We start from the raw sequence: 27,147 nt of genomic DNA, 5'->3' as shown, positions 1-27,147 counted from the left end.
CTAACATATTTACCAGTGATATTGGACATATCTGACCTGTGCATATAATTATGCACAAAAAGCACAAAAGGTAATAACTGAATAAAGCGATAATAGAATAAATTTCAAATTTCATAATACCTTCTTGCCTTTGATTTATTTTAGCCCCATTCTAATTTCTTTCAGGAATATAGTTCTTCCTCATTTGCATGGGTGACTTAATCTGGGTGAGCCTCAGGGAGGCATTTCAGTAATAATTGTTTTAAATTGCTGTGGGTGACAAAAGGTGTCTCAGAAAGTAGTACTACAATAACAATAAATGCTTTAAGTATAAGCAGATACTAAATAACAAGGCTTAAATCCTGTGCCTGTGCAGTCCCTTTTGTAGCCAAACTAAGTTTCCCACGCTTCAAGAGAGAAGCAGACAGCTCGATAGGCTGGCATAGTAGTGTAAACCTTCTTTCTCAGACATCAACCCTTTTACACTATTTCTCTTAACACAGAGCAGTACTGAAACAAGGAAAGATGAAGATGCAAAAAACGGTTTAATATTTTAAAATATTTATTTATTGCTTTGTCTCTGAGAAGATGTAAGGTATGTTAATATTTTAAATAAAATTAATCCCAAATGCATCATCTGAACCAGACAGAATCTAGATGTCACTGAATCTAGAGAAAGCTTAATAAAACACTGGGTGCTCAGAAACATGGAATCAAGCTTGGAAGTGTCTTTTCTCCTGCTCCTTTTAGTCACCTCTCTGGAGTCCCAGCTGTCTGCACATGAGCACCGCTCTTCAATTCTTCCATTGTCAAGGAAACTCATCTTGGTTTCCTCTAAAAAGGAGACAATTCAGAGAAGAAGTGGGTGGGCAGGGCTAGCTTTGATGATGATTTGAGGAAGAAGAAAAGGTCTGCTCTCTATAGAAAACTATGATTAGGGGCCAGCCCTGTGGCATAGCAGTTAAGTGCACGCACTCGGCTGCTGGAGGCCTGGGTACGCACCCACGCACCGCTTGTCACCAGCGTGGCGGCGTCCCACATAAAGTGGAGGAAGATCGTAGGGATGTTACCTCAGGGCCAGTCTTCCAGAGCAAAAAAAGAGGAGGATTGGCATGGATGTTAGCTCAGGGCTGATCTTCCTCACAATAAAAAAAAAAAAAAAAAAGAAAACTATGATTAGAATTACTCTTTTGGGATAAGGCTTTGTCACTACAAAGCTCCTATAAAAAATATAAGCACATTTCTTAAGAAGCTTAACACATCAACCTATTACACCTACTAACAAGGACAATTTCACTATTCTATTTAGCTGTTAACTTAGAAATTGTGATTGTTAAATTTATGTGTCATCTTGACTGGGCCACCGGGTGCCTAGATATTTGGTCAAAGATTATTCTAGGTATTTCTGTGAGGGTGTTTTTGGATGAGTTTAGCATTTAAAATGATAGACTGAGTAAAGCAGATTGCTTTCTCTAATTTGGGGGGGCCTCATCCAATCAGTTGAAGACCTGAATAGAAGAAAAAGGCTGACACTTACACTGAATAAGAGGGAATTCCTCCTGCCTGACTGCATTCAGACTCAAACTGAGACATCAACTCTCCCTGGGTCTCAAGACTCCAGCCTTTGGATTAAAACTCCATCATTGGCTCTCCCAGGTCTCCAGCTTTTCTGGGACTTGCCAGCCTCCATACTCAAGTGAGCCAATTCCTTATTGGTAATATTCTAGATGTCTAGAATATTATGGAGTTAATTTCACACATATATACCAACTTTGTGCAGGTTTGGTCATCCAGGCCAGTCCATTGCACATTTTAGCACAGATTATGCCCACAGTATATAGGTGTATTCGTCTGGTCAGCAGCAAAGAGACCGTTTTCCTGCATTGTAAGTTGCCTGGGAGGAGGCAGGGTCCTCTGTGTGGAGACAGACTGAGCCCAAGGAAGAGCTAAAGCTACCAGAGTGTAAAATAATTTTGATGAAAACATTCATGCTCTGAATTTTCAATCTCATTTCTCATTCAGTAATTTTTAGGTCACCAGAAATGAATGGAAAATGGATAAAACGTAGCCTGTCTTGGAACATTTTTGTTCCATGTGAATGTGTCACTCCATTCAGTGAGTGTTCAACTACTCAAATATTTTGCCTCAAATTCTTTTTTTATTATTCAATTTATTTAAACTAAAAAAAAAAATTCACCCCAAATTCGAATTCTTTTGTTTGGAATAAATTTAGGTACTAAAAAGGCAAATCAATGAAGAATTAGGTATTTTAAGTTTTTCTATTTGGATGTGTCAAATTCCAGGTAACTGAACACAGTAACATATAGCAATGGTAAGTTTCAAAGGGCTTAAAGAATTAATAGATTTGCAAACCTCAAGATAAATCAAGTAGCACTCTGGGATATCTACTTTGTTTACATATAATAATTAATATTTTAAAATACAAAACAATCTTTCAGACAGGGAAATTTAGAAGCCAAAGCCAGAGGACTCACACAGTTCTTTGCGTATTGTTAGCAGGAACAGTTCAAACACGTGCAAAGTCCAGAAAATAATCATCAGACTCAAGTGATCCACTCGGATGAGAAGAAAGGAATTTGCTCGGCATCTTCCGTATTATCTCAAGAGTTTACATAGAAGCTAAAATGAGGAGAAATGTTTCTGAAACCAACTTAGCCCCCAGCCTCAAACCAAAAATCGAACCCGGGACTTGTCATAAGTGCGAGCAGAGCGATGGGCGGTGAAGGAAAAGAGCCGGGGCGCCTCTGATCACACGGGGCAGGGGGGGCAGGAAGCCCTCGGTCAGGGAGACCCTTCCTCTCGGCTTTCGGAGAGCCGCTTTGGAAGCTCCCTTTCCCGCGGTTCCTCCACCCGGCGGCCGCGACTGCGGGACGCAGGGCGGGTGGGGGACAGAAAGGCCCGGGAAGGAGACTGCGGGGAGGGCGAGGGGACGCGCGCGCGGGTGCCGGCCGGAGAGCGAGTCCCCGGGCGCCTCCGCTGCTGTTGTCCCGGGTGCTGAAAAGGCGGGAACTTCCCGGGGAGCAGCGGCCACTTTCCTCTCTCGGAGCGTGGGGTGGGGGGTTTCAGGGGGCGCACCTGCTCAGCCCGTCCTGGCGCCGCGCCCGGAGGTGCCCGCCAGATGAGGCCCTCCCCAGCCTGGTTCAGGAGGAAGTGGATGCGGGGCAGTGCGGCGAGCATCGCCAGGCACACCAGACCGGACCCCGGGCTCCCCTTCTCCGCCCCTCGGGGCAGCCCCCCGCTGCGCCCTCCGCTCCACCTGCGCTCGAACTCTGGCCACCGGGGGGATGCAGGCGCCCGGGGGCTGAGCGCACCAGGAGCCGGCCGGGGCGGAGGGTGCGGGCTGCGGGGAGAGAGCGGCCCGAGTCCCGGGATTGGGGGGTGGAGGCGAGAGCGAGCGGGGCATGCGCAGTGGGGCGGAGGAGGTGGCGATGGCCGGGGGAGGCGGGGGGACTGCTGTTTATTTGCAGCTGGGCCAACTCGGCGGCGCAGGCGGCGGCGGAGCGCGGGGCGCCAGCGGCGGGTGCCCCGGGTGCCGCACCATGCCCGAGCCCCATTCCGGGCAGCCGCCGCGCGCCGCCGGGGCCCCGGCCGGGGAGGATGCCAGACGCCCGGGAGAGGCCAGAGCCGCGGTGGCGACGGCGGCGCGATGGTGGTGACAAGCTCTGCCCGAGGCGGCGGCGGGGCTGCGGACTCGCGCCGGCCGGGGCTGCGGCGCTGCTGGCCGGGGCGAGCTGCCTGTGCTACGGCCGCTCCCTGCAGGGCGAGTTCGTGCACGACGACGTGTGGGCGATCGTGAACAACCCCGACGTGCGGCCCGGCGCCCCGCTGCGCTGGGGCATCTTCACCAACGACTTCTGGGGCAAGGGCATGGCCGAGAACACCAGCCACAAGTCCTACCGGCCGCTCTGCGTCCTCACTTTCGAATGCGCCCGTGTCCGGAGAAGTTGCGAGACTGGATGAGGAGAGTTTCTATATCTTGCTTCCCCTTCCCCTCCGCGCCTCCCTCCTCTCCGGGCTGTCCATGCCACTCTGCTCCGCAGTCCTCTGCCCTGCTTCACTGAACTCGTGGGGCGGATCCAGGGGCACTGGTTGGGGAGTCGGGACAGTTTTCTCAAGTGTCTGCGCTCTCGGCGGATTGTTCTCTCTGGAGAGAACTGAAGGCAAGCTGAAGGAGCCTGATCCTCACTTGCCTCCCCCCGCCCTCGCCCCTGTAGTGACCATAGTACGGCCGGCTCCTGAGAGGGTTGTGGAAGGGGGCGGGGGGAGTGGGACGCTGCTTCCAGGGTGGTAATTTCTCAGTCTTAGGGGCAGCTTTGCAGATGGGCAGACTGAGCCCCTGTGTGGTCCTGTTCAGTCACAGCAGGAGGTAGCTGGGATCTGCCAGCTGCCTGGGTTAGGGGAAAAAGCAAAGAAGGCATCAAAAATTGTAAAGGGTCTGAGATTTTACCTTGCTTAGAAGCAAACAGCTTGCCACAGTTTTATAGATGCTAGCAGAAGACAGAAGAAGCCTGGGTCAGAAATAAAAAGTACCTCATCGCTTGATTATTCAGGACTGAACAGTCAGCATGAGCTTCATGTTCACTTGCTTCTCCTCACCTCCGAAGTCCCATGGGAGTGATGCAAGGAAGACCTAGATGGATATTTCACCTACAGTGGATCTGTGTCACAGCCAGTGAACCCCAATATTTTAAAGGGGCTCTTAGCAATCGCCACACCCCAACCATTTCCCCAGAGAAGACATTATCTTAATCCTGGTCAGGAAACAAATCTGGCCTCTCTTCCAAAGGGAGACACTATCTCAGATATCCTTGAAAAGAGCCTGAGACAAGAGCTATAACAAGAGGTATAGAAATGGCATGGAGAATTTCTCCCCAAGAAGAAGCAGGAGTGGACCCGCTCCACCCTTGGCTGCTCCCCCAGCCTCCAAGCTGACAAAACCGCTAGCAAGCAAGACCCTCTGGCATCCTGGCAGAACTGGTTTTTACTTTATAAACTTGCAGTTACTCTTCAGCAATCCTGATGTTTCTGATGTGAATAATTTGAAGTGTAAGGGGGAACCGAAGATTCTTATGGTGGAATATTTGATTTAAATGTGGGCTAGACCTAGGTTTTTTATTGTACAGAGAATGTGAAAAAATGGCCTTTGAAAATTATCTGCAAAATGTGTTTTATCTTCATTATCCAGAGAAGAGAGGGTTAGGAAGGAAGTCTGATTCATGCTTCAGAGAAAGTCTGAATGGGGGGTGGAGATGACAGAGAAAGGTCATATTCCAGGGTCAAGGGGTTTTGGTGTATATTGTGTAGATGAGCTCACGAATGGAGTCATGGGAGACTTCTTATGCAGAAATCTTTTGTAATCAATAAATTCTTACTCTCTTCCTTTGGAGCCATTTGCATATTTTTCCTACCGTTGAGTACCCAGTTATCCCACTTTTAAAGAAGGAATGTTTGATGATGCCAAAGTCATGACATTGTTCTTCTGATGACGATAGGTATTTTCTGTTCCAAAATGTCCTGTGTAATCTGACCCCTGGCTACCTCTCCAGCTTCATGTCCACCTCACGCACTCACTCCAAACCAACCCTCAAGATCCTTTGTTGTTCCTCATGCACACCAAACTCGCTGCCACCTCAGGGCCTTTTTTTTTTTTTTTTTTTGGTGAGGAAGATCAGCCCTGAGCTAACATCCATGCTAATCCTCCTCTTTTAGCTAAGGAAGACTGGCTCTGAGCTAACATCTATTGCCAATCCTCCTCCTTTTTTTCCCTAAAGCCCCAGTAGATAGTTCTATGTCATAGTTGCACATCCTTCTAGTTGCTGTATGTGGGACGCAGCCTCAGCATGGCTGGAGAAGTGGTGCGTCGGTGCATGCCCGGGATCCCAACCCCAGGCCGCCAGTAGCGGAGCGCACATACTTAAGTACTTAACCGCTAAGCCACCGGGCCGGCCCCACCTCAGGGCCTTTGACTGGCTGTTTTTCTTCCTGGAAAGTTCTTCCTGCAAGCCTGGCTTGCTCAGGCTTTGCCCAAAGGGCCCCTCGTCAGAGACCCCTTTCCCGGTTATCCTGTCTCAGACAGCAAGCACTCCTTCAGACCTCACCCATACTCTCCTACCTTGCTTTGTCTTCAGTGGCACCCATCACTATCTGGCCTTAGATATTTATTTGTTTATTCCTACCCTGCCCCGGCCCCCACTACAGTATAAGCTCTGTGAGGGCTATCCTTACCTTCTAGAACAGTTCATGCCACAAAGTAGGTACTCCATAAATGAATAATTTGGGGAACGTTCAGCAACTTTCCAGATAATTTTTAAGACAGGGCTATCTTTTTTTTTTTTTTTTAATATGAGAATAAGGTCTCCTTGGTCTTATTTCTTGGCTTCTTGCCTTTCTCTTTCTTGCTGCAAAAGAAAGCACAGGTGCCTATGAGTTCCCTGGACACACTCTGAGGATTTGGGTGGGTCCTTATTATTGGCAGCTCTGATTCTGAGAGCACCTCTGATTCTGTGTCTCTCAGCTGGAACCTGCTGGGCTGTGACTGAGGAAGAAGAGGATCTTCAGCACATTCACATCTTCCTCCTCTTGGATGGCACATTGAAGCATAATAACTTGGTGGGGGCATCCTTCCTAAATGTGCAAGGCTGTAGTCATTGTACTTCCCAAGGTCAAATCCACCCACAAGGGTTCTATCCATGCCCTTCTGTCAGCAAACTGCCTTCCATTCATGCTGATGTCCACTTTTCCCTGAGGAGAGGTCACTTTTATTTCAGACAAAAAGACATATCCATGAAATACCGTTTCCTAACAGATTGGAGTAAAAAGACCTGAGAATAACCTGTCCTCAAAGGAGTTAATATGCCTTTCTCCTCCCCTCAGCACTCCAGCAAACACCGACCTCTGAAGGACAGCTAGGTTATTGCTAAAACTAATCACTCAGCAACCGGTTACAAAGAAGATATTTGGCATTGATATGATCTAATTTTTAAATATTTGCTGACTTCCTCTTCTGAGGGCTTTCTTCTGGGACTTGCCACCTTCTATGTGTGGTTAGTGATCTTCCTTGTCCTCGGTTCCCACACCCCTTCTTTGGAGCAGTTGTAACTGAATACTAAGGGGACAGCAGTGACATTAACGATTCCTGAACTTGGCCATGGGTGTGGGCTCCTCTTGATCAGCTTTCCTTCCACTTTCCCCATGCTCCCTCCCTCCCCTTTCCCTTCAGCCCGTGTGAGGATGTCCCGCATTAAATTTGCATCACAACCATGAACTTTGCTTTCACCACCAAGTGCAGTGTTGTGTTTGCATTGGTGCCTGCAAATCACATCCTTTGGGTCTTCAGAGCCATGAAGTGATGCTGATTTGCTGATTGTTCCTGGTACTGGAAGGAGTGCAGAAGAAGAGCAACCAAAAGAATTATGAGCCAGAGAGACTCACCTTAGAGGTGTGAAGGATGACATGAGTGGAGCCATATTAAAATAGAGCCAGAGCAACCATTTCAGAGGAATTGCCTTGCACGTCTTGTTTTCTTTGTTTTCCAAACTGCACCAAACTGCCAACTCCAAGAAGTCAGGAAGGACAAGAATATTCTGTTCGTGAGGACTGATAAAACTGGACCTTGCTGATGACAGAATAGCTAACTAATCAATGAAGTACAAATCTAGCCTTGCCTCATCTAGCACCAATGAACTCTTCTTTAATACAGCTCACCTCATCCTCCCTTTTTTCCCATAAAACCCCTAAGCCCCTCTCCTGTAATCAGAGCATATTTTGGGTTTCTGCCTGAATCTGTCTCTCCCGAATTGCAATTCTAATTGCCCGAATTAATATCTGCTGTTTAAATTGTAGTGACTTTTCCTCGGTTGACAAGGAAAAACCGGAAGAATCAGAAGTTGTTATGGATTGGTTGAGTGATCTAAGAACACTATGGAAACCACTTATAAGCATTTGAGCTGAGATAATGGCAAGAGATGGGGAAGAAGAAAGACCAGGGGCTTTAGAGGAAGATAGGAAAATGTGCTGTGTGTTTAGTGTCGGGCTGTGGAAACTCACAGGAAGTGTTGTAGAACCCATCATTTCAGACACCGGACACAGGTGATAAAGGAGCATGCAGTTTTTTCTTCCCTGGATTTTAGCTTAAATGGTGGTGAATGTGTCAATGAGTTACCAGAGAGAGCTGGGTTTGGTGGGAAAGTGGGGCCGTTAGCTCTTCACACGCTGCCCTAAAACTTGCAGATCTCTGGGCTCCCTCCAGCTCTATTAAATTACAATTTATGGAGGGCAGCTCAGGGAATCTGCTTTGTACCAAGCACACTGGGTAATTCTTAGATACCCAAAAGTCAGGAACCCCTGGTTATGGTAATAGCTAACATTTATTTATGTAGCATTTACTGGGTGCAGCGTTTACTGTTTTAAATATTTAATCTTTTTTTTGTTGCTGAGGAAGTTTCGCCCTGAGCTAACACCTGCAGCCGATCTTCCTCTTTTTTTTTTGTATTTGAGCCACCATCACAGCATGGCCACTGACAGATGAGTGGCATAGGTATGTGGCCAAGGGCCAAACCTGGGCCACCGAAGCAGAGCTAACTTAACTGCTAGGCCACCAGGGCTGGCCCTAAATATTTAATCATTTTAATCCTCATCACAGCCTCAAGAATTAGGTATTATTATTATTGCTACAGTTCTACAGATAAAGGAAACTGAGGCACAGAGAGGTTAAGTGATTTGTGCTCAACTGATGCAGCTAAGTATCAGAGCCAGGACTGCCCCTTACCTGGCAGTCTGGCTCCTAACTCCATGGTCTTAACCACCACACCAGGTGGCCTCTTTGAGGACAGTTAACTTTGAAATCCTGTCGGCCTCATGGGATGAAACAGCCAGGGGAGACAGCTTATAATGCATTTTTATCAAAAGTGAAATTATCTTTTCTTTTTGTTTTTAAACAGAGGTTAATGAGTGATTTAAGACTCTCTGTGCACACGTGAAATATGAGTGAGCACGTAGTGATTGGAAAACCCTAGATTTGTCCTCTGATAACCTGGTCATAGGGCTTATGTCTTTTTGTTTTGACAGTTAAGGCTGGGAGAGACTTAATTTTGAAAACCGACTTCTTCATTTGAAATAGCAAACAGCTTTCATGAGAATTTTTATTGCTCTTCAAAAAATTAGGTTGAGATTGCCTGCCTGTGAAAGGACTTCAACTCCAGTCTTAAGACACTGGACCTCAAAGAAGCATTTTATGCAAGTCTTTCCAAGTTGCTATTCTTTAAATGGTGACACTCATGTTGGAAACATTCTGGGTTATTTTGGGGAGTTTTTTGTTGGGTTTTTTTGGCGGCATTTTGTTAACCAGATTCTGCTTTCAGCCATTATGTCCAAATTTTTCAACTCATACTATCTACTGTAGAATAATAATATTATAAGGATGAACAGAGGCACTCCAAGATCTTGAATTACTTTCTACATTATCACAAATGAAGATTCTGCCCATCGGGAACATATATTCTAGTAGTGGGAGGCAAAGAATAAGCAAATTATGAACAAACAGTCCTAAGACTCTATGGGCCTACTCCTCCAGACAATAGACAGAATGAAGAGAACAGTCAATATCCTAGAAAAACACTAAAGGAAAGAGCATGCAGAGCATGTGTCTTGACATGAGTACAGCCATGTTTGGCCGCTCCATTGACCTATAGCCACCAGCACACAAAGAAATACAAAGCTGCTTTCTGTGTGGTGGGAACTGGCCTTTTCCCGGGAACTGGCCTTTCTCCCACGGAGGGAGTTGTAAGTTGTAACAGTTCAAGGCTCTTGGAGCGTCATAGCATGGGATGGACTGGCCATCTGTGCCGGGCTAAGACGATAACCAAAGAAAACAATGCATGTACACAACCGCTGGGCTGGGACGTTAGCCAAGGGGCTCAGTGCACGTACTCCACTGATAACCATTTGTGCATGGGAACACTGGATGCTTGCTCTGTAAACTCTGTAACTGCTTATATAAACTGCTGGAGACTGAGACCCGGTGAGAGTTCCACCTGTGGAAGGGACACCTTGCCCAGGACGTGTAATCCTTGCCCAGCCGCGTAGATTGACAGGGCTCTCCCGGCAGTGGGGCGTGGATATTGTGAGTAACTGATTTGATGTGAGTAATTGATTTACTGTGAAGTAACTGATTTGATGTGTTCTCTTTTCGGTCAACCTGGTGTTTCTCTTTCCGGTTGATTTGTGTCATTTCCCTTCAGTCGATCTGGTGTTTCCCTTTCCGATGGATCTGATGTTTTTCCCTCTTATTATATGACCTATTCGGATCTGCTGCTATCTCAGCCGATGTGGATGTTTTCCCTTTCCAGTCAAGCTGGTGTTTTTTCCCTCTTATTATTTGACCTATTCAGGTCTGTTTGCAGACTATCGCCTTTACTATCCTCTATATAATAAAATATACCTTCAGTCCATTTGTTTGGAGTGGAAAGTGTCTTTTACATCTCCGATCGAATCCCCGAACCTCTCATAACAGCACGTTTCTTGAAATGAATGAATAAACAACATAACATAGGAAAACATAATATAGCATCAAGACAATGTTGAGCAATTGGACCCTCGCGCAGGAATATCTGCCCTAGTGCTTCTTTCCTGGAAACTCGTATCGCAGCTTCCCAGGAACACGCCTGCCCTGCATCTGGTTTGGACCATCTTGATTCCCACCCTGAGGTGTTTCTCTCCCTCAGACTGGCGGAGATTCTCTAATCATCCACAAAAGTATTAAAACTCAACTCAGTTTATTTATATCTTCTTCCCGGGGATGGAAAGGAGACTTCCCTGATGATTGGGATCGTTAGAAATTCCCCTGGGAGACATGGACACATTATGGTCTTCCTGTGTCTTAATATGGATTTACCAGCAGCCCCGGGGAGCCATGTGTTTTTATGCAGTTCCTGTTCTAGAAGGGTAACTACCTGCAGTGTTTACAGTGTACAGGCCCTTCGGAAATGGTCTCAAGTGACTTTAAATAAATAGAAGTGAGTTAGAGGCAGTTTCGCTGAAGCATGTTATTTATTCTTGGTAGGCTCCCTGGGGAAGGCGGAAATGATGCTATGTTGACCTCCCTCCTCACAAGGAGAAAGTTTTCTGGGGAGTCTTGGTGAAGGGTAGGGGAAGGGGTGAGGAGGGCGGGACAGAGAAGGGCTTCTTTGGCCAGTGGGGGTTTGTTACTGTCAGTAAACCGGGTTGGAGATAGAGATGCGCTTTTACAAACGTCCCAAGATCTGCAATTGAAATTTAGGGATGGTTACTTAGGAACATCGGGATGATGTGGAATATTAAAGTGAAGAGACACTCAGATATTTCAAGCAGAGTGAAAGAAAAAATATTCCACTCTTTGCTTTATTGTAAGGAGGGCATCTTAACTTGGGCTTTGGGGTTTGGCCTGGGAGGGAGGCTGTGGGAGATCAAGATTTGGCCACCCTGAAATATATCTCTTTATACCTTGATTGTTTTCTCTGAAGGACATTTGACCTCCCCCACTAACTGCCTAAAGAATTTGACATGGTGGCTCCTTCCTGGAACAGATCTTCTATCATGATGGCTATAAAGATAATTAAAATAGATGTTACAATGGGAGGGGCACCAAGCCCCTTTTATCAAAAAACTCTGTCTCTCCCTGACCACATTATCTATAGATGACCCCGAAAAGAATTGTCCTCCTGCCCTCTGAAGTTCCAGGCCGCTACCCACCCCCAACACGCTCCTCGCCTTTAGCTGCAATACTTAAGAAAGCAGCTTAGACAGAGGGGCGAGTTGCTCATTTCTGAGTTTCTCCCATGTATACATGTTATTAAACATGGTATTATTTTCTCCTGCTAACCTGTCTTGTTGATTATTTGGCCAGCCATAAGAACCTTAAGGAAAAGGGCAGAGGGAGATTCCACCTCTTCCCCCGACAGTTTTGGCGTAGTCGCCAGGAGCCACACTGGCTGGCAAGTTGCCTTCTCTGGCTGGAAGACCTGCCTTCTCCCTGGACTACTGCAGATGATGAGATATGGGAACGCCTGACGAAAGCCGGCAAAAGGTAAGACTTCTTACCACGTCAGCCTCCCGGAATCTCTATCTGCGGAGTCCGGCGGAAGGAAATGGTGAGAATTTTTTCTCTTTCTAAATTTAGATTGGCAGGAGAAAATATTTGGGAAACTAGTTTCTTGTGCTTTTAGTGACTCTTGGTTTAAATTTGGTAGAGTACTCTTAGTTTTTGATCTTGATCCCTTTTCCTCCCAGAGTAGTCTCTGTCTTGTTCTGTGTCCTGAAAACTTGGCTTTGTGACCAGTGAGAATATTCTCCTTGGTCTCCACCATACGGAAGGTGCATTTACCGGGGTGCCCCTTGGTGGCCAGTCAAGTAGACTGGGGTTCCGAACTGTCTCTTTGTCCGGCTGTGCCAAGATCTTAGGGGAGTTTGTCATAAAGGGCCCAGTCCATAAGGGCTTTTGTCGTCTTAACCTTCTTTGCTTGTTAGTGCTGGAAAAATCCTATTCCAGTATCGCCCGCCCGGTGTCACAGATTAGCGGGTCTGTGACTGGAAGCGTCCCACACTATTGTGGGAGACCGGAGACACCATCCTTACCGCCTGTGCAACGAAGGTCTTGGCTTGCTCTGAATCTTTGGGAGTGAATTCTGTGGATCACGGGGGCTACATCTGCGCCCTCACCAGGGACGCCTCTTGCGTCCATGGTAGATTTATTCTAAGCGTGGAAAGTTACCTCCGGGTCTTTCCTTAAAAAGGCTTATTGGTTCGAGTCACTATTGGAATAAATATACAAATGAAGATCCTACTCGTCAATGGCCAGACAACGGATCCTTTGAATTGGAAAAACTTCTAAATTAGGGGAAAAAAATTGTTTTGAGAGCTCTCACATAATTGTTTAATTGGTACCTAAGAAAAGGCCAGAAAAAAGGAAGGGAAAAATTTGACTAACCTTAAGACCTTGACTCAGGTTACAACTGAATTGAGAACATGTAAAAGTGTAAGTGTTGATAAGATTATAAAGGTTGGAATGTTTGAGCTAATTTTATGTAAAGAAGTTACATGAACTTTGCCTGAATATGTTTTAAAATGTCTGACTGGGAATGCTTCTCTTGTCCAAAATGAGAAGACCAAGACCTATTGATAAAAATCTTAATGATAACTATGTTTAAAGGTATAAGAGGTGATGAAATTTACATGAAATTTTGTAGAAAAAAACTGATGTTATTTCTATTACAGAACTGGTTAACAAAAATAGTAATTTAAATGCTGGCTAATTTTATCTAATGTCTTATGAAGTCTTTTAGGCAATCTAAATAATTATTGGGAATAAGTAACTAAATAGTTGTGAAAAAGATGAATATTGGATGAACTTTAAACAATAATTATGTGTTATGGTGGTTACAGCTTCCAAACTCTTTTTGGTGACTTATAACTTGAGAGTTTTGCTAAGTTTTATGATAAAAATTCTCTGAGTATCATCATTTGCAAATAACATAAGATATTAGACATTAATTGCTAAATGTACGTTTGTCTACTTTTGGCTTTTCATTACAGGAAAACTAAAAGGTGTTTTGGGTCTATTGGTAAACATGTGTTTTATTAAAAGATTGTACTATAAAGTAACATATGTCTAGAAATTATGAAGTGTTTATAAATTTTCCAAGCCACAAGATACTAATGTAAAAGAAAGTTTATAATTGTTTAGTTTTTACTTACAAATTAAGGTTTCTAAAGGTTAAAATTTCTAATTAGTATATGTGATTGAAGCTACTAAATATTAAGAAAAAATATGTCTGTGTACAAGGAAAGTAAGATGTATAAAGGAACAAAGAATGGAAATATTTTATTTGGTTGATTAAGAAAGATAAATTTGTCCTCAATTACTAGGAGGGAAAAGAAAAACATGGGACAAATTCTGAATGTAAAAAGAAAGTTATAGGTTTGTGGAAGAGGAATTCTGGAAAAGGAGTTTTTTGCGTGGTCAAGTTGGCTAAGATTGAAATGAATTTAATTAAGTAAATGAGTTCTAATAGCAAAAGTAAGCTGGTGCAAAATTAAAATTTGGTCTTCTGTCTCTTAAAAGGATAATTTGCTTAAACTTGATAAAGAGGTTATAAAAGATTTTTCTTTACCTTTGAGTAAGTCTACCTAAAAGACAGAAAAAAAAAAGAAAAAACCTGTTAAAATAATTTCCTGTGTTCAAAAGACTGAGGTCTCTCTATTAAGGCTTTTTGGACTGTTAATGCTCTGTTTGCTTTGACTTTTTATATTTTTGACAAGCTCCCCAAAATTCATATCTTAAATAAAGTCTTTTTTTTACTTTTTTCTTTGAGAATTTTCAAAGGGCCCTGGAACTTCTCAAAGAAATTTATTCTCTTCCTATAAGGGGAAAGATACTAAACTTATTAGGCTTATTCAGTATGTTAAATTACATGGAAAGCATTGTCAGACAAGTGATGATAAGTCTGCTTAGGTGCTATTATGTGGGTAAATGTTATTGATATAGGTGTTTTAAAATTGTATAACATTACTGAAAATCTGATATGTCCTGGTTATCAGTCATAATTCTGGTTATTATTTTAAAGTGTTGTATGTCACAAAATTAACCAAATTTCTCTGTCAATTGCCATTTTGAGGTCTTGTTCTTTACAGACTTATTTCTTTGCTCTAATGCTTTTGCAAAATATGTTTCAACTTCAGAAGAATTCATGGAAAGGACTCTGATATTTACACTGGAATACAGGTTTCTGACAAACTTTCTGATCATAAAACTGAACTTGGTAAGAAATTACAGAAATCTGATGGAGAGACTGATGACTTCATGAAGCTGCTAACAAAAAGACTGGGATCGAGAATGGATTACACAGGACTGAATGAACTGATAAAGATGATTATAATTTTTATGATCTTTCATTTGAAGTATTGCTAAATTTTTAATGTTTTGTTTTTTCAGATTTAAAGAAAACTTTTTCTCTTTTCTCCTGAGCTAGCTATGATTTATAGCAATTTGGTAAATGATACTTTTGTAAGTAAAATTAAAATATTTATCTTTTTCTCTCTATCTGATCCCTCGAATTTGGAAACTCTTAGTGAGTGAGTATTGTTGTTTTCATGGCAATATAGTTATTTGCATAAGTTCAGTAAGAATCTGTTCTCCTTATAACAGGACACAATTGGAAAGACTGGTTATATTACCAAGGTTGTGACTGGAACATCATATTTGCGATATAACCATACAGCTTTTGAGGAATGATGATTGGACTTTATGGAATAAAGCCACGTGGAAATATTGGCCTGGTACCTTTATGTTCCAAGCAGCACTTACCAGGATAAGTAAAGAATGTCACTTATCTGGCAGGTACAAGGAACCTCGAAATATTTTGGGGAAACCTCGGAAGAGAGGAATTCACCCAAATCTATAGGTATTGCAGGCAAAGTCTGATGACAAAATCCTTGGCTTGGCTTTCCTGGCCTCGAGAGGCCTTTAAAGTTCAATCTGAGATTCCTTATAAAAAGTTCCAGCAAAGCAGATTTAAAAGAGCCTATGTGATCAATTGCTATTCTTGCTGTACTTATGTAAATAATTGGGCCAACTCTATTAGAACTAGACTTATTTTGCAAACTAGTTAGTTTTAATTTGGCTATCTTTGATAAAAATGAGGGTGATTTTAGAGAGAAAAATTATATTTCAGTAAAAACTATAATATACATTTGTGGATATTAGATCCTAGTTTTGTTAATTGTCTTTTAAGGTTTTTGTTTTATATCTGTCGACTGGACTGGATCCTGATTTCTTCTAGTCTCCTGAAATATCTGGCTACAGATGTCCAAACTAACATTTTTGATTTTCTCCATCATTTCCATTTGAAATCCCTGAAAACTGAACCTGCCCTTTTTCCTGAAGCCTTACAAACTGAAGCTGATGGACTTGATATAAACTTAAGAGATGACCTGACGACACCATCAGAGACATTTAAACTGCAAAAGATGCTTTGACGCTGACATATAAAACCTTAACTGGCTGTCCTCTAACTCAGAAACTGCTTTACAACTTGCTCCAACCATTAACCTTGTTTTTCTTTTGTTTACATAGAAATGCTTCTATTAAATACTTGATTGCTTGCTTCCATAATATAGGCGTAACCTTGAGAGCCCACCTGCATCACCACCTTCCAAAAGGAACTTAATTGAACTGATCTATCATCAGGACTATGAAATGTGTTCAGTGAGATGAAACAATCTACCAACTCAGCTTCTGGACTATGAAACTTCTTTAAGTTTCAAAAGGACTGTGAAACTTTTAGTTTCAAAGGCGGGACTGTGGGAGATCAAGATTTGGCCACCCTGAAATATATCTCTTTATACCTTGATTGTTTTCTCTGAAGGACATTTGACCTCCCCCACTAACTGCCTAAAGAATTTGACATGGTGGCTCCTTCCTGGAACAGATCTTCTATCATGATGGTATAAAGATAATTAAAATAGATGTTACAATGGGAGGGGCACCAAGCCCCTTTTATCAAAAAACTCTGTCTCTCCCTGACCACATTATCTATAGATGACCCCGAAAAGAATTGTCCTCCTGCCCTCTGAAGTCCCAGGCCACTACCCACCCCCAACACGCTCCTCGCCTTTAGCTGCAATACTTAAGAAAGCAGCTTAGACAGAGGGGCGAGTTGCTCATTTCTGAGTTTCTCCCATGTATACATGTTATTAAACTTGGTATTATTTTCTCCTGCTAACCTGTCTTGTTGATTATTTGGCCAGCCATAAGAACCTTAAGGAAAAGGGCAGAGGGAGATTCCACCTCTTCCCCCGACAAGGTCATCTTTGAATTCTTTGAAAATGTAGGCAAAATGTTGTTCATGTGAGCACACATGCATTTTTCTGGGGAGAACATTCTTAGCCTTCATCACACAAAGGAATCTGTAAGAAACCATCTTGCTCTTCTCTCATTCCCTCAGGAGCTGCTACTTTTATATTCCCTTCCAGGGAATTTTTATATTCCCTTATATCCTCTTCCAGCCTTGCTGTCTTTGTTTCTTTTTTTTTCTTTTAACCTGAGCTGTTTTTCAAAGAGGATTAAAAGAGAGAGATGTACTTTATCTAAAGCACTAGGCTTCTGAATTTGTGAAGAAGACAATACGTGTCTCTTCTCCTCTTTCCCTTCAGACACTGTTCCCATGACTTTCCTAGCTTTCCAGATTATGTGCCTGGACCTTTCCTGGAAAATGGTGCCCTCTGGAGTCAGTCAGCTCATTACTGCCCCTCCTTCCTGGGCTGTTTTCCAAGAAGGCTGAGAGAATTTTACATGGAGCCAAGGTGATTGGCATTGATATTTCCCACAGTCTGGGAGGCTCTCAGTCTGTAAGAGATTGCTATCAACATTATTTCAAGAAGAAAAATTGTTTTCTTTTCCTATTACCTGGCCTATTTTTTAGTGAGAAATGAAGACTAAACCAAATACAGTCAGAGACTCATAGAACTGAGAGACCATCATTTCCAACTTCCAACTCAGTACAATAATTATTCATGCATTCATTCAATAAACTTTCATTTAGAGCCTACTCTGTGCTGAGTGTGGAGGATACAATGATGGAAAAGACAAAGTATGAAAAAGTTACTCATGATCCATTAAAAGGGACAGCTAAGGAGTTTTAAAAATTGCTTAGATGCTGTAATGAAGGTACATTCAGGGTGATGTGGGACCTGAGATCCTTTCCTTTTTGGATGGATTTCAGGTGGACTGTCGTCCAGCGTTGCCTGAACAGTTTTGGTTACCCAAGCACCTGTCCCAGTTTTTAAATATCAATTCTTTCTTTGACTGAGCTGTAATTGCCTCTTGGTTACCAGTATATTGAATATAAATACCCAAAAGGTCAAGCTGATGTGCTAATTGCATGAATTGAGCCGAAAATACTTTTCCTCTCTCAAAGAAAATATACTTCCTTCCATTTCTCTCCTTGAGACAAGCAGTCATTTTGGCCTGTCTTTTGATTTCCTATGTTTGCTAGTAATATAGACCCAAAAAATATTCCACTCTTCTCTTTACTAAGGAGAACAGTAATGCATGTGTAAAGATAAATGATAGCTTCCAGTTGGGAACACAAAAGGATTTACAGGGACTATGGCAAATCATGAACAATGCCTACTCTAAATGAGTGCCCAAATAATCTATCCAGGCTGGCCCAGTGTTGCCAGTTCTTCTGACATTTCAAGAGAAGCCAGAAATAAGATTTTTTTTTTTAAGTGTGAAATCTGACTTTTAGATGTTGGCATATTAAACACATAACAGCTAATCAAAATAAGTTCACAGGCTAGACCTGGCCCTAGGGCAGCCTATTTGCCACATCTGAGTAGACAATACTCTTAGTAACTCCAAAGAGGAAACTTCCCCTTTGGGGGTTACTCAGAACAAATATGTTCCTTCAGTATTTCATTCATTCATTCTTCCAGCCTTGTACTTATGCCAATATTTACTGAGTGCGTACTACGAGCCAAGCACTGTGCTGAGCACTGGGTATATAGTGGAAAATATGATAAAGACCCTGTCCCCCAAAGAATTTGCTCTTATTTTCATCTTTCATCTTCTCTCTGCTGAGCCTTTTACCATAAACTTGAGCCTTCGAGAATGCCTGTTTCCTCTTGTCATCACCTGATTTTAAGTGAATAGCTTAGTTGGTCTGGAAGACTTAGCCTGAAGAAGTGTGAAACAGCATCAGTTACCTGAGTTACCCTGAGGGAACTGAATCTAAATTCTGTTTTCTCTGAGGACAGAGACCTTGGTCATGTCCTTTTCTCCAGGGTTTTTCTGATTTTTGAAGCCCTCCCACCACACACGGCCCCTCTTGATAGGGTGTGTGGAGGTTTTAGTTGCTCCTCCCAGTAGTCCAGTCCTCTGCCCTCCCTTCCTTATTTCCTCTGGGTGGGCCATAGAGCAGCTGGGTTATTTCACACCACAGCCCAGTCTGGATCAAGTCTCACTTCAGGGCAGATCCTACCCAACATTTCGATTTTCTAGCCTTTGGTGGGAGAAGTTTTACTTCAAATTATTCCAGTGGGAATGAAAATTGAGTGGACAATGAGCTCTCTTTCCTATTCCAATTAGACTGATTTGTCATACTATAGTGTAGGATGTTCAAAATCTATAGGTTATAAGTTATGATATATCAGGTATTTAGAATTAGCATCTATTATCACCAAATTACAAATCCACCATAATTATTTTGAAAATGGAGTGGTCAACAAGATCTCTTTTCTGTTCCAGGTAGACTGATCTGTCAGAGTATAACTCGGGCTGTTTAAAATTCTGTAGATTGTTAGTTATATAAGTAATCAGATATTGGGAATTCTGTAAGGTCTAAACCAACATGGCAGCCAGTAACCACATGTGACTATTGAACTCTTGAAATGTGGCTAGTCCAAATTGAGATGTGTTGTAAGTGTAAAACATACTGGATTTTGAAGACTTTGAACAAAAACAAAAGAATATAAAATATCTCAATGATTTTTGATATTGATTACAGGATGAAATGATAATATTTTGGACATATTGGCTTAATTAAAACATATTATTGGGGCCAGCCCAGTGGTGTAGTGGTTAAGTTCATGCGCTCTGCTTCAGCAGCCCAGGGTTCACAGGTTCAGATCCCAGGCATGGACCTACCCACTGCTTATCAAGCCACACTGTGGCAGGCGTCCCACAAATAAAGTGGAGGAAGATGGGCACGGGTGTTAGCTCAGGGCCAATCTTCCTCAGCAAAAAGAGGGGGATGGGCAACAGATGTTAGCTCAGGGCTAATCTTCCTCACAATATATATATTTAATTATATATATATAGTTAAAATTAGTTTCACTTGTCTATTTTTCCTTTTTTTAGCATTTAAAATTACATATATGGCATGCATTATATTTCTGTTGTATGGTGCCAGTCTAGACTTTCTTTTTCTCAGTTGATTTACCAAACAAGAGGTATTCACATAACAGAAGCAAGTCACAGCACAAGGATGAAGGCTGGACTAGTGTTTTGGTAAAATGCTTTAGTGTGTAGACATTAATAGATAACATCTGTTAGGTTGTATGGCCCTCCTCTGACCATGCTCTCTACATTTGCATTTTCCCCTACGACAACATTCATTCTGTTGGTAATGATATGACTTCTTAGTAATTTTAAGGCAAACTTCAGAAGTCTCTTTTGTCTGCATTGCTAGCTCAAGAAATTTTTTAAGAGATTAAATAATATGTTCCTTTTCTTTCCTTTTTTTGGGAGGGGATTCTTTTTTACTTTAGCTATAATGATCTTATAATTCAGGGTTTCAGAAGAATATAGGAATTTCTGTAAGAGGGTTTTTATTAAAAATTCTGAAAGTTGTGTTTTTGCTCATCCTATTTATTTCAGCTGCAACAATGAATAAGCTATCTCCTGCCCCAAAGCGTCCCTTGTAAAGTAATAACTAATTGTGCTTCCAGATGCATAGTTGAGGAGGTTGGTTCCTAGTGGCACTGTGGTGAGAAAAAAATATTTATGCCTCATTTTTCCCAACTCTGGATATGATCACAAGGGAGGTCATCTCTAGCGGGTGACACTCTCACCTCCAGCCCTGCAGGACTCGCCTTTCGACCATCATCTGCTCAAGAAGAGCCCAGAAGTGAGAGAGTAAAGTATTTCGAGTTTGGATTGCCTTGCATGTGAAGTGAGGAGAAAAAACTGGTTCAGCCTCTGTCTTCCTGTTTTTTCCATGACACCAAAATTTCTCGAAATATAATTACTGTATTTGCAGTGATTTCTGCACAATTCTGGAATACAGAAAAATGATGCATACTCAAATTTATAGAATAACCGAATATTGGCAATAATTTTTAACTAATCAATCGAATAGCTTGTCTTTATAAATGATAGAGTTTTCTCTTGGAATTTTAACAATATTAAAATCTCTTTATAGCTAACGCAGATTCATTACTTTGGTGGGTTTTTTCCCTGGCTAAACACATTTTTGACAGGCACGAACCCATTCTATTTCCATGCAGCAAATATAATTTCATACTGCCTCGTGGCTCTTGGGCTGATTTATACCTGTGACAAAGCTGTCTTCAAGAACCGTGGACTCACTTTTGTTACATATTGCTTTTTGCTGTGCACTCTATTCACACTGAGGAACTCAACGAAATAATGGATGAAAAAAGAAGTACAAGCTAAATTGATTTTTTTCTCCCTGCTTGATTCAAATAACAACTGGTGAACAGGAATAAAAAAGCCACTAAAATATTTTTTTTGTCTTTATAAATAATATATTATATATCTGCTTGCAATTTCCCTTTGTGATCACAGTTGCCTTTATTGAACAACCAGGATGAACAGGGTATTTTTTAAATTATTAAACACCATTATCATTAGAAATGTGAATAAAGACCGTAGTCTTTTACTGCAAAAAATTGATATCTAAGGTTTTAAGCAGCAAGCATCATTTGAGGTGCCTACTATCAAGCTGACTCATTATTCTTGTTCTAAATTTACACCTTACCCTTTCCTCACCCTGCCTTTTTATTCATGGTATTTATGATGCAGAACTGTGAATGCTCTGAGAGGACCATAAAAAAGTTAGCAAGGCATTCTTCAAGTTAGAATGACAGGCTATGTGACCTAGAAATTATATTGCAAATTATTTCATAAGAAGTCCAGTTATACTGTGGGAACAAAAATAAAGTTATTGATTTATAAGGTAGAGATATTCTGGCTCTCGGTGATGCACCGAATTGGAATTGTCTGGCTTCCTGTGCCCATCACAATAACCATAGGCAGTCTACTCTAAGCCAACTGGAATCCTATACATCTCAAGAGGGACAAAGACTTCCCCAGGGGCACATGGGCATGACATTGTTTAGGGAATCGGTTCCCAGAACCTTAACTGCCATCCTCACACTCTCCTGAAACTGATTTGCCTGAGAATGTATCCGTGGTCCTGGCATCATGATGATTCTCTTTTCCCTCGTCCCTGTTCACACTGAGTTTTCCTTCTATACAAACCTAAGTCATCATTTTCACACATCCAGAATCCTACTTACAGCTCTGGTGTAAAAACCTGAGGCATGAGCCAAAGGACGATTTGCAGTACTGGGGTCAACCAAACCATCTCTTTCTCCCCATCTCTTGCTCAACAGGGTAAAGCATGGCATTAGAAATAGGGTATTTTGCCTGTGTTGGGATGTTCTGAACTCAGAAGGGAGATGATTCTCATGGGAATGGGTATCACAGGTTTATCTGAATGTAGAACAAGAAACCAGACTTAGTGACAGAAAGCACATCTGATTTGCAATTGGCTTGATAATGAAGACTGGCTTTTTCCATTATGCTGGCAGATATCGTTCATAACCTGAATGACTTAAATCTCCATATTTTGATGAAAATAGTTAAAACATAATATTTGTATTACATACAAATATATAAATATATAATACAAATATTATATTTTAAAATATTTTATTTATTTCTAAAGTATTATTTTGGCAAAAGTGTAGTATAAGTATTTCCATTTTACAACTCATTCTAAGTTTGTTGGACTAAGCAGGAACCTCTAAGCAAAAGAGTAACATATAGAAGAAAAAGCTTTGATAAAGGTAAAGCCATATAGACTACAGTAGTCCCCCCTTATTCACGGGGGATACATTCCAAGGCCCCCAGTGGATGCCTGAAATCGTGGATGGTACCGAACCCTATATATATTATGTTTTTTCCTATACATACACACCTATAATAAAGTTTAATTTTTAAATTAGTCACAATAAGAGATTAACAACCATAACTAATAATAAAATAGAACAACAATAACAATATAGTGTAATAAAAATTATGTGAATGTGGTCTCTCTCTCAAAATACCTTGTTGTACAAATTTAATGCCTTTTCCATCTTAGCTAAGCACTTATCACATGCTGTGGCGGTAACTTATGCAGTTTGAGGTGCGACAGCAAAACTAGCACGAATTTCTTTTTCCTTCTTCACAATTTCAGAGATAAAAGATTCGTTCTTACCATAGATCTTAGCAACCTCAGCATACGATTTTTTTTCTTTCCTTGTTGAAAAGAATTTTCATCTTTTCACTTAAAGGGAGCACTTTAGCTCTTCTCTTCAGCATATCCAAATTGCCAGCCTCACTACTCTTGTGCTTTGTGGTCATTATTAAGTAAAATAGGGTTGGTTACTTGAACACCAGCAGTGCGATACCATGACAGTTGATCTGATAACTGAGGCAGCTACTAAGTACTATCGGGTAGAATATACAGTGTGGATACCTGGAAGAAGGGATGATTCACATCCTGGATGGGACAGAGCAGGACAGCATGAGATTTCATCACGTGATTTAGAACAGCCCAAAATTTAAAACTTATGAACTGTTTATTTCTGGAATTTTCCATTTAATATTTTTGGACCAGGTTGACTGGGAGTAACTGAAACCTGGGAAAGCAAAACCACGGATAAGAGAGACTACTGTATTTCCCAGAAACTAGGCAAATGAATGACTCTAATGACAGAGTTACAAATCATTTTGCAACAGGTGGGTTCCAGTTATTTCCTTTCAACAGAGGAATTGAGTTGTCAGGTGCTACAACATTGAAAACAGTTTTAAACGATAAATCACTACGTGAATTTTGGCATTCTGAAAGGAGTTCAAAGAACTCATTCCCAATTCTCATATACATGAACGATCTATAAAGAAAAAATTAGGAATATTGTTGATGCTGCCCACTGTTCTGTTCTAGCAATAAATAATATTCACCCACAGATACAAGAACAACAGCCCCCAAAGTGCATTATTACATTTAATATTTAATTATCAAAACTTGTTATGCGTGAGTGTGTATATGTGTGTGGTTTGATCAACTCTGTATTAATAACAAAGGTGATGACAAGTTAATGCCAATTAAATTTTGTAACACTTAAAGCCTTACAGCTATGGGAAATTGAAATTGTTAAATTTATATACATATTTATGATGTTGAGAGATGAAGTAATTAATAAGAGATTTTCAAGCATAAATATATATGAAAGCAAGCTAAAATGCTGCAGGAGAAATGGAACAGAAATATTCCTTTCAGGAGAAAAGGAAGAATGTAAAATATCCCAGCTATTAAAGAAGAGCTTCTTCAAGTTCGTGTAAATGATAGATGATGGGGTTTGACATCAACATGGTATTTAGATTCCACTGGGTACATTTCACATGGTGATATTAAGGTTTCATTTTAAAATGTCAGTTACACAATGAACTGAAAATCCTTTCTATTTAAAATTATGATGCAAATTTGAATATTAACCTAAAAGATGAGAGAGGTTACATAGTTTTTTAAAAATTCTTTTATAAGCCAAAAAAGTAAAGGGCTTCAGCTGTAAACTATAGAATTTCTGACAGTGAGTCATTGGCGGTATGTCACGTTGCTTTAAATGCCAGCATTATACTTCTGACAATTTTATTTTAGTCCAGTTGAAAATCCACGTGTAGACTCCCTTGGAGACAATTATTAGGAGAAGGAACAAATAAGTAGGGTGGGTAACCATCTTAATTCAATGCTTGCAGAGAAGGCGTGCACGAAACTGCTGGTAACCTTGGACAGAGTGATTACAAACTGTTAGAGGCAAGTTGGATTATAAGGAAAAGAGAACGTTCTATTAGTAAAATAATCTTTAAAAAAAGTTTCAGCAGGCTTTAGTACTAAATGAAAAGAATCCATGGAAACAGGATAAAAGGGGTGAAGGAGACTGGGAGCAGATATTCATTTAGGAAAGGACCTTAGAGACGGCCATTCACATTCACGAGGTGGGAGAGGAGTAGGAACAAGGCAAAGAAATTGTTGACAAATTACCCTGGGAAATGAAAAACAAATTTATTTTAAAAAGCAGACTGCAGTTCAGGTTTCTCAGGAGGAAGAGAGAGAAAAAGGAAAAGAGATGTACTTTGTACAAAACATAAGGATAAATTATACTTAAAATAATTAAAGATCGTGGAGGAAAAAAAGGAGTAAAGAGAAATAGCTGCCCTTTGTTGAATTAGGAACAAAAAGTAGACTGTAACTGTTAAAACGAAGGGTGGGAAAATTAAAAAAAAAAAAAAACAAAAACACCTTCTTTTGGTGTTCATGTGGCTTCACTAGAGTATTTCCTCTGCCATATTAATTAGACACTCGACAACTAGTCAATAAATGCAGACTGGGTAGAAGTCACTCTCTAGGTACTGGGAGGGTACATGGACAGGCACAGACTGGTCCCTGCCCATGAGTTGCTTAGAGTCTCACGGGACAGTAAAAGAACATAAAAATAACTACAAGAACTAGCAGTTTGTTGTGATACAAACCAGAATCTCTGCAGGGAGAGAAACTGATTCCAACTTGGGTAGGCAGGGAAGAATTTATTCATTTACCCATTCTTTCCACAAATATTCATGCACATGTTTTGTACCAGCATGGACTGCACAGTGTGGCAGGAGCCCTGCCCTGCCCATGTGTCAGACCTGGTGATGCAAGGAGGGGCTTCCTGAAAGTGCGATGGCATAGGAACTTCCCCCAGCTCAGACCTCCTCTCTGGACGTGGCCGCCTGCAGTTCGAGGCAGAAATCTGTGTTGCCTGTTTGCATGCATTTTTCTTTGACCATGAGTCAACCCAGTCCCTTTTTTATTCCTCAGCATCCCACAATTTAGCATTTCGTTATAATGGAATTATGTCTGCCTCTCTCAGCGTGGCATTCAAGGCTTTTCATGCTCTAGCCCCAATTTCTCTTCCAGCTTTGCCTCTCATCACTCACACTTTCATTTACTCCATGCTCTTGTCGCTTTATGCCTCCCCTTCTGGAAACACCCCATCTTGTTTTAGACGCCTGTTCCTATACTCCTCTTGTTTCCTCTGCCTGGAATGCATCTTTCTCTTTCTGGCCTTGAATGCAGGTTTCCTTCACTTCTGCTTCCTGAAGTCCTCCTTGTCTATCCTTAAGTCTAAGTTCACGGGCCAGCTCTTCTACGAAGGCTTCCCAAGTCCTTCAGTCTAAATTACTCCTATTCTTCTGACTTTCTGTGGCAATTATTTCTTCCCTCAATGGCGTGTACAGACTGGTATCATATTTAATACCCTCTTTTGACTCCCCTCCAGAGGCAAACTCCTTGAGGCTGGTTGTATCCTTCCCATTGGCACAGTACCTGACAAATAGGAGAAATTTGGAGAATGTTTGTTGACTGGAATAAAACACACAATTATTGAACATGGCGATGTTCAATAACGTGGGCCTGGTGTGTAGACTGACATTAGTTGATTACCAGCACTTAATTTTTCAGGGCTCTAATTTCCCCATAATTCCCAGCATAAGCTGGGACATAGGGTAGATGCTCCATAAATGCTTGGTGTTTGTATCTGAGTGTACAGAGGTGGCTGAAGAGGCCAGATGAATAGCTCCTTCTCAGTGTGTTCACTCACGTGATAATTGGTTTTTGATCTGGCGTCAGTGTTAGCAGCTCTGACACTATTTTCCTCTCTGAGTCTCTACTCCAAGGGATTCTACGGTCTTTATAGCAGGGTGCATTGGGCTGGCACGTTCTGCTGCTGCTGAGGCTTCCCAGTGGCACCTAACTGGACTACGGGGTGAGAAGCAGGCTTCGGGGCATCATGAAAGCATGAGCCACGCTCGCCCAAGTTGTGACTGCCTCATTCCAACCTGCCACCCCCAGGAGCACCTGCAGCTCGTGTTGTTGTCTGTGCTTTGTGTTATGCACATGTGCAGTGATGGGTGTTCCTCCAGACCCAAGCCGCTGGCTTTGCTCCAGGCCCTTGTCACTGAGGAGCCTGGTTCTCTGTTTAACCTCCAGGAGGCTCTGCAGGTGATGCTGAGCTAAGCGCTCAAGGAACCGTGTGTAGACGGAGCAGACCCGGGCCTCCCAGCTGCTCTGCTCATTCACTGCCTTCCGCGCTGTGAGTCGGAGCTGGGTCTTGACACCATGGTGACACCACACTCCCCTTGCCCACCTCCTTCGCATCATGCCGGCCTTCCTGATTTCCTAGTTCCTCTCAGATTCACGCATCAATGGACTGTGTGTGTTCTACCAGCAGCACAGTGGGAACAGCTTTCAACTCTCTGCTCCCGATGAAAATATTCGTCTGTGT

At 41.9% G+C, this 27,147-nt stretch overlaps 1 pseudogene; it reads left to right on the top strand.

The window, feature by feature from the left end:
* The first annotated feature begins 1,803 nt into the window (after positions 1–1,803).
* The window catches only part of LOC131415557 (protein O-mannosyl-transferase TMTC1-like), a 194,392-nt pseudogene continuing 169,048 nt past the window's right edge, over positions 1,804–27,147 (top strand).

Source organism: Diceros bicornis, chromosome 17 (assembly GCF_020826845.1).
Source record: "Diceros bicornis minor isolate mBicDic1 chromosome 17, mDicBic1.mat.cur, whole genome shotgun sequence".
Lineage (NCBI taxonomy): Eukaryota > Metazoa > Chordata > Mammalia > Perissodactyla > Rhinocerotidae > Diceros > Diceros bicornis.
Note: the sequence above shows the minus strand (reverse complement) of the source record. Positions and strands in the feature narration are given on the sequence as shown.